Consider the following 7,701-nt stretch of genomic DNA (forward strand, 5'->3'; position numbering starts at 1 on the left):
CCCTCCAGATTATGTACTATGACAAAATAAGTGATGGCAAATAAAATATGGTTGTGGTTGAAGTTAGGAAACTACAATAGTTGGTTAAGTCAAGGGAAGATCTGGGTTAAAACAACTGAGAAACATCATTTAAGGTCTATGACCAACCCTGTACTTGAAATTACATTGTATACAACCACGTTGCAACATCAGACACGGTGTTGGTTATAATACCAACTGGATTACATTTTGTATAACCAGGACGAGTAATATGTTATTGTTATGTTAATATTTGATGTTTTTTTTTTTTTTATAGAGAACGACTCCTCTATTTCTATGTTAGTTCAATACATTTTAGCAAAAAATCCTATGCTGTCATATATTTAATAGGGAAAGACGGGTTCTTTACTGGTGGGTTTTCTGGTGGGTTTGTCAAATGAAGTGTTTTCTACAGCTAAACCAGTCTATTATGTCAATGTGTGTGCTGGTTTGTTGACTGAGGAAGGACCTCTTTCATGCGACTGACAGGCGGTCAATGAGGCTCTCAGTGAGAGGTATCAGCCACTCAGTTTGTAACCAAGCAGGCAGATGATGCTTTTTGCTCCCATTGTCAGTGACACACACCTACACATTTACCGTCTTGTCTCACTGCACAAAGCACATCAAGGCGCAGGAGGTCCGCCTCTCTTTCTTCAGCCATTTTCCATCCTCTCTTTCATTACTGTCCTCTCAGACCGAGACACTTTCACTCTGCCAGAGCAAAACACACAGCAGCAGAAAGACGCCCACTAACACTCCCAACCATGGCTAATGTGACAGGCTGCTATTCATTCACGCACACACGCACGCATGCACACACACACACACGCACACACACGCGAGCACACTTCCATGCACACATACGAATTCACCAATGGAGACACAATCGCCCTCACACACTCACAGTGAACTCCCCAGCAGCTCTCAAAGCTTTGAACACATGCTTTCACTCCAGTTGATAATGTGACAAGAAGGTGATGGGAGCCCCTCTCAGCGCGGCCTTCTGTACTGGGCTGCTCATTGTCTACTGGATATTTGGACAGCCTACAATACAAATGCACTAGCTGGTTGTAGTTGTTGTCATTTATACAATGTCAACAACTTACGCACACATCATACTTCTGCATGCAAGAGGTGCATACTATGTGTGTATTGTTCGTTGCCAATGCCGGTGAAAAACATTTCTTATTGCATGTAACAATGAAAACAATTGAATTAGGATCTAAGGATATGAGTGTTCTTCTTTTGATAGCATCTCCACTGGTTGCCGCCGGTGCCCTCTGTGTGTTCCACTTGATAACAGTTGGATCAGGCTGTTCAGCGATCAGGAGTCTGAAATGAGGTTCGATCGGCTGGTTTAAAGGGTGGGGTGGACGCTCGCTCATGAACTGTTAGCGCCGTGCTATGCAAGCCCACAGCACCTTGCACAGCGTAAAGCAGATACTTCCGTTGATCTGTTCGGCAAAGTTAGGTTTGGAAACTATATCATTTCCTTTTGGCATGCATAACACGGCATACACCGGAGCCCTGCTGCGGGGAAACATTTGGAAAATATTCGGTTAACGCGACCTCTGGTTTGGAGTCTTGAGATTTGAGTATGCATGTCACACACAAGGATGGAATTGGTCCAAATGATTACATTAATAACCAATTTAAGCCTTAAAGGATATAGTGGCACATACAGGATACATGCAACTATATCCTGTATGTGCTAACCCTAAAAACACAAACTGTGACTTTTTAACATTTGAGTGTTGTGGACTTCAATCGATTACAATAATAGGAAATAAGCTTACAAATAAACATCTTTCTTGGTTCTGTGTCCCTGAATACTGAACCAACCTTTTATTCATATAGCCAAATGACATACATTAAATGACTTTGTCTCAGGGGACCTTACCGAACACTCCGTCTATCATCTTAGGGACTATTTATTCAGAAGAAAGTAGTTCAAAAGAAGAATAACTTCATCTTTCATTGTAAATTCAACAAATGTATATTTTCTACTTTCTTGGTTATGTCTTTTAATTTATATTGTGTAATGCCATGTCTTTTTTTGCTGCTGCAACACAAAAATGTCCCAAATTGGGATCAATGAAGTACTATCTTATCTTAATGATCTGATTGGATGGATACAACAAAAGGGAAAGGACAACATATGTGTGTAATCTGCCTTCATATTATTGCATTTGCACAAAGCAGACGTTAGCATGCTAACACTCTAAACTAAGATATAAACAAATGTACCATAACCTGCTAACTATTAGACTTGTCACTTGGCCTATTTATCTGCAACGTTAGCATTTAGCTCAAAGCCTTGCTATGCTAATGTGTGTCCTTATACAGGCTAGCATGGCTGGTATACTAACAGTGGATGCTGTGCAATATAGCCTATAGTTTTTGCATTGGAGAAAGATATATGATGAGCTTTTTGACCATTGCAAACGTTTTTGAGATAAAACAAATATGTATATTGGTCTAAATTATTACATTTATTAGAATCAGAATAACCAAAATCCTTACCCTCTCTCCGCTACTATACATGTGCTTACCCTAAAAAGAAAATGTATTTCATTGTTAGTTTATTGTGTAGAAACAGAAAGATATTTAGCGGCCGCCGACACAACTGTGACTTTTTAATGTTAAACCATCGGGCTTCAAACTATTAGAATAATTGGAAATAACCATATAAACATCGTTCAGTGTCCCTGAATAATTAGGCCTACTAAATAAATACAATTGGATTCATATAGGGTTAGGGTTAGGGTTAGGGTAACCCTAACCCTAACCCTATCACACATGAATGAAACGTTTGTCCCAGGGGACGTTTTAGGGACTATTTCTTCAGCAGAAAGTAGTTCCAAAGAACCATAACATCTTAATGATCTGATGGGATGGACACAACAAGCGGGAAAGGAGAACATGTGTGTGTAATCTGGGTGAACTGACCCTTTAAATGACTCGACTTGTTTCAGTGAACATAGTAGCCCGGTGAAAGCTCTACATCATGTCTGTGTGACAGAGCGTTTCACTTCTGACGGTCATTACAGCTTCATCTGCGTGACGGCAGGCATATTGAAGTAAATCAGATGTTCCGGGGCTGACCTCCGCTGCCCTGACCTTCACCTGCTTCTCTGACCACAGGCTTTAAATCAAACCGCTGCTGCCCATCACAATGCGGGCCGTAGGTCTTAAGAAAGGCCAGCACGCCCATTCACCATGCAGGACCGTGGGCCAGGAGAAAGGACAGCGTAGCCAGGGCAGCCGGGCTCTTTGTAGGATCTGCAGCTAATGGCACAGCAAGCACTAACCGCACACATACTGCCATTTAGTGGGAGGAGCCTGAGAATGGAAGAAAAACACACAATGGATTTAAAGAAACATACAAAGCAACGCCTCCTTAATCAGGATGTAGACTTAACGCGTTGTGAATGATGTCTTCACTCGGTCACATGATATATATTGATTTGTAGTCAAATACACAGGGATCATTAGATTAGCCAAGGCCGAATGAACACAGTTCCTTGACTTAAGGAAAACATAAACGTCTCCAAGTACCACCTCATTAAAATAACTACATTAAAACATAATATTTCTACCACACATGTCTGCCATTTCTATAATCTTTGCTTTTTTTGGAGAAACTCATGCAATCTTTGGCAAGAGGCCACAACATACATGCTAAGGGTTCACTGCTACGTGTTTTTGCTAATGTCCGACAGTAACACTTTAATATTAAAATAAATATGAGATACATGGGGGAGCAGGTTGTATGTTAATGATGAAGTCTCACAAAGTCAAACCTCCTGATATGAAGTGGACATTCATCAGGCAGGAACTAGCATTCAAGGTTCAAGGTTTTTATTTTGTCATACAAACATAGCTACCTATCACAAGTTAGTCCTGCTAAGGGTGGCTGCATCTCACTTGGAACACTTGACGAGGAAACCTCACAGAAAAACTAGATTTAGAAAACAAGAAGTTTCTTACATGAGGACCCATTTTAGGACTTTTTGCAGTAGAGTAGATTTATGTTTGTACATTTTTCAAAAGTCAACTGCTCTCATTTTGGGAGGATTATTTAGATTGTCTAGGCTCGGGCCTGTTTTCTGGATTCTTCTATCTGTTCGTGCTACTTTACACTTGTTTAAAATATGTTTTCACTGCTTTAACTAACGACAACTAAAGATGCTTGCTCTCACATGTTGTATCAATGAGCTTGTCACCCTTCAATGATACAAGTACAAAACACACCGGCAGCAACATCCAGGGTCCGCTGGCCAGTAAATGACATGTAGGTCTTTGTACGTTTTCCACAGACATGGCCAGAAAACTATCTTCTTTACCAAATTCTACAGCCAAAGCCAAATCACCGGCTGTTTTCGGAAAAGTCGAAATATGAACAACTCAAAACGCTCGGCATGGCCGCACGAAAAGCAGGAGCGCTCAGAACACGCTGGTTCAGCTCCTTCTCTTGAAGAGGCTGCCAGCATGCGCTCTGTTCCCATTGGATCAACCACAAAGAGAGAAGGCGCGATGTGGACGTGGGCCCTGACACAGATGCAGATTACCCCTCATGAGCACCCTGATCCATGCTTACAGGAATCACCTTCTAAGACCATGACCTGCTCACACAACATGCTTTCATTCTTTCCAAACCAAATCTCTTGATGTCAAAGACAAGAGCAACAATGTGAAACCGACGAGCACAAACTTGATACAAAACGAAAGATCTACTGCATGAGAATAAACGTACACAAATAATACCACGTTGTAGACATTCCTCAAGTTATATGATCCAAAAAAAGATTCATCATAAAAATACTGAAAGTCACCATTATCTATAATACTTACATATAGTGACGCATACATGTTCATCGGCTGTGCGTTCTCTCTTCTTCTGTGGTGCCACACACTTACACACATGAATATGGTTTAAATGCTCTCTTGTGTTTCACTGCAACACATTTGGATAGAAACAGATCCGGGTTCACCAGGTGCCGGTCCTGCTAAGCCCTACTCGTCTCAGCCTTTCTCTCAGTCTATGAATATTCATACTGCTGATTCACTAGGACTTTCATTTGTTTTCTTGGACACACACACACGCACGCACGCACACACACACACGCACGCACGCATGCACACACACACACACACACACATCCTGGTGACCGGACATCTATGGGCTCAGAACAGTCTCATAATACACACATGCGCACAGAAGGATTCACACTTGTATTTCCGGATCCACACTTGTGTTTTTCAATGCACACACAAATGTATTCCGTTTCATATACATGTAAATAAAATCCAAATACAGAAAAAAGTTTTACATGTGTATTTTTGATCCACACATATTAGTTTAAATCCTCTGAACCTGCAAACACAAACAGCTTTCTGTGCACGCATCGCTTTGCATTCGTGTGTGGGTTTTTTGAGACTCCCCTGGAGGCCCTCAACACATGTGCACTCAGGTTTTTTCTTCTACCTAGCAGAATTGGCTATAAGTCAGTAAGCAAAAGAGGAGGCGTGTCTTCTGTTGTGCTCTTTATCAGAATAAACCAGTTGAATGAAAAAAAGAAAAGAAAGACTCCAGCTCAAATCTTCCGTGCTCACAGAAAAAGGGTCTACACTATAGTAAACTCTCACATAGTGACTTCTATTCAAATAGAAAGATAATTTTCCTTCGCTGAAGTTATAGTATGCCATATATATATAAATATATATATATATATATATATATATGTCTGCCACTATGGTTTCCTGCATGTTCTCCAAGGAAGTGGATGTAAAGTCCATTTTCTGGGGAACCTTGACAACACGATGTGGGATCTTTGCAGAATCACTGCTGTCTGTTTGGATCACTTCATGGCAAACGCGCTGAGCTAAAGGCGGCTAGTGTTTGCTGTGATGCTGTTTAGTCATCTCACTCCGCCACTTGATAGCGACCCCCTGTGATGTAAGTCAGATCTTCAGAGGTTCAGCAGTGGGGTATTTACCGACACATTTCATGTCGTAGTACAAAAGGAAGTCTTGTCGGCTTGTGCTAACCACTAACACATTAAAAAAACATTGATTGAATTGTTAAATGCTAACTAATTTCCGCGTTAAGGACTTATTCCTTCACCACTCTGTTTAGATAATACTGTGACCGATCTTGTAATAGTGATGTATTTGGTTGTACATCTACAAATAATGACAGATTTTCAACAACTTCATATTTACTAGTACTCAAAACTTAGTAAACACAGGTTGAGCTAAAATAATGCAGCCTTATCGTGCACTGAACAAACTAAACATTGGCTTTGATTCAATGTATTATGTCAAGAAATGACATATATTTGTATTAGGTTAGTTGAAAGTAATAATATTAAGTTGAACCTAATATTTTGTATTTAAACTTTATATTATTGCTTTCAAATAACCTAATACAGTTATGTGAAATCTGTTGACAGTATACATGTAATCAAAGTCAAAGTTTCAGTTGTCAGTGTGCCACTGTCTTTGGATAGGGTCATATCGAGCTTCCCAAATGTAGGTTTTGGAAACTCATACTTAGTTGGGAATCTTTGATAAATCAATTGCAAAGAATATATATCAAAAGACAGAAATAACCCAGCGACAACCTGTGTTCCCTGTCTGGTGTAGAATAATGAGTTTCTCTCGTCTAGCATAAAGGGGCTTCTAACCACCTGCCAGTCGTTTGAAAACCCTGATGGAGAATCGGAATCAGAACTCAGACCTGTTGCTGAAGTTTCAGTGTTGAACACCTTTTTATTTATCTCGTTGACATCTGGGGGTGTTTCCTTGGGGTATGATGGAGTGAGACAGGATGGACCAGAGGTCAGTCCTGGTTTCCTCCCGCAGCCCCTGCAGAGGAAGCTGAGCCTCCCTCTGACCTGCAGCTGAGCTAACTGCAGTAATCTGCTGGCTTCATATTGACTCGCTGCTAATTGGTCTGTGCGCTTAATGAGCTTAGTTTACACGGACGGCACAGATAAGTCTGGGGGGTATCTAAGCCCCCTGTCAACATGGAAGCTAACTCAGCTGACTGAGCTATCAGATGCACAGAAGCCAACATTCATTATACCATCATTACCAGATTATGCCATTGTTGGTGAGAAGACGTCCTCGGGGATGTGAGGGGGAAAGCTGTTTGTATGTTGAGGCTGTGAGAGGATTACACAGCCGCTGATGAGGTTTATCAAATTGCATCAGTACTTCATGCAAACTCATGAATATGTATGGATACATTTATATGTGGAAGTGCAGAGGTGCAGACAATTGGGATGTTCCATTATTAAAAGTGCATCACGGCAATCGAGAACATCTCGTTAACAGCCGTTACATTGTGGTCAAAATATGCCACTTTTATTAAGTAGAATTTCTAAATCACAAAAGCTTTTTCCTCACCGCTCAAACTTTAAAACTAACCCAAACCCACTTTGATAAACCATTTTAAAAATATCGAATTAATTAATGTAACGAGTTATTTCATGAGGAAAGCCATAACAAGGGGCCAGTGGCGGCCGGCCCATAGGGGCGCTAGGGCGCCGCCCCACCTCTTGCCAGATACAAAATAAAAATAAATATTAAATAAAAAAATATATGTTTAAAACAAATATATTTAAAAAAAATATATATTTTAATTTTTAATGAACAAGGTAAATATCATACAATTGG

The sequence above is a fragment of the Pseudochaenichthys georgianus genome, chromosome 17 (genome assembly GCF_902827115.2).
Source record: "Pseudochaenichthys georgianus chromosome 17, fPseGeo1.2, whole genome shotgun sequence".
Classification (NCBI taxonomy): domain Eukaryota; kingdom Metazoa; phylum Chordata; class Actinopteri; order Perciformes; family Channichthyidae; genus Pseudochaenichthys; species Pseudochaenichthys georgianus.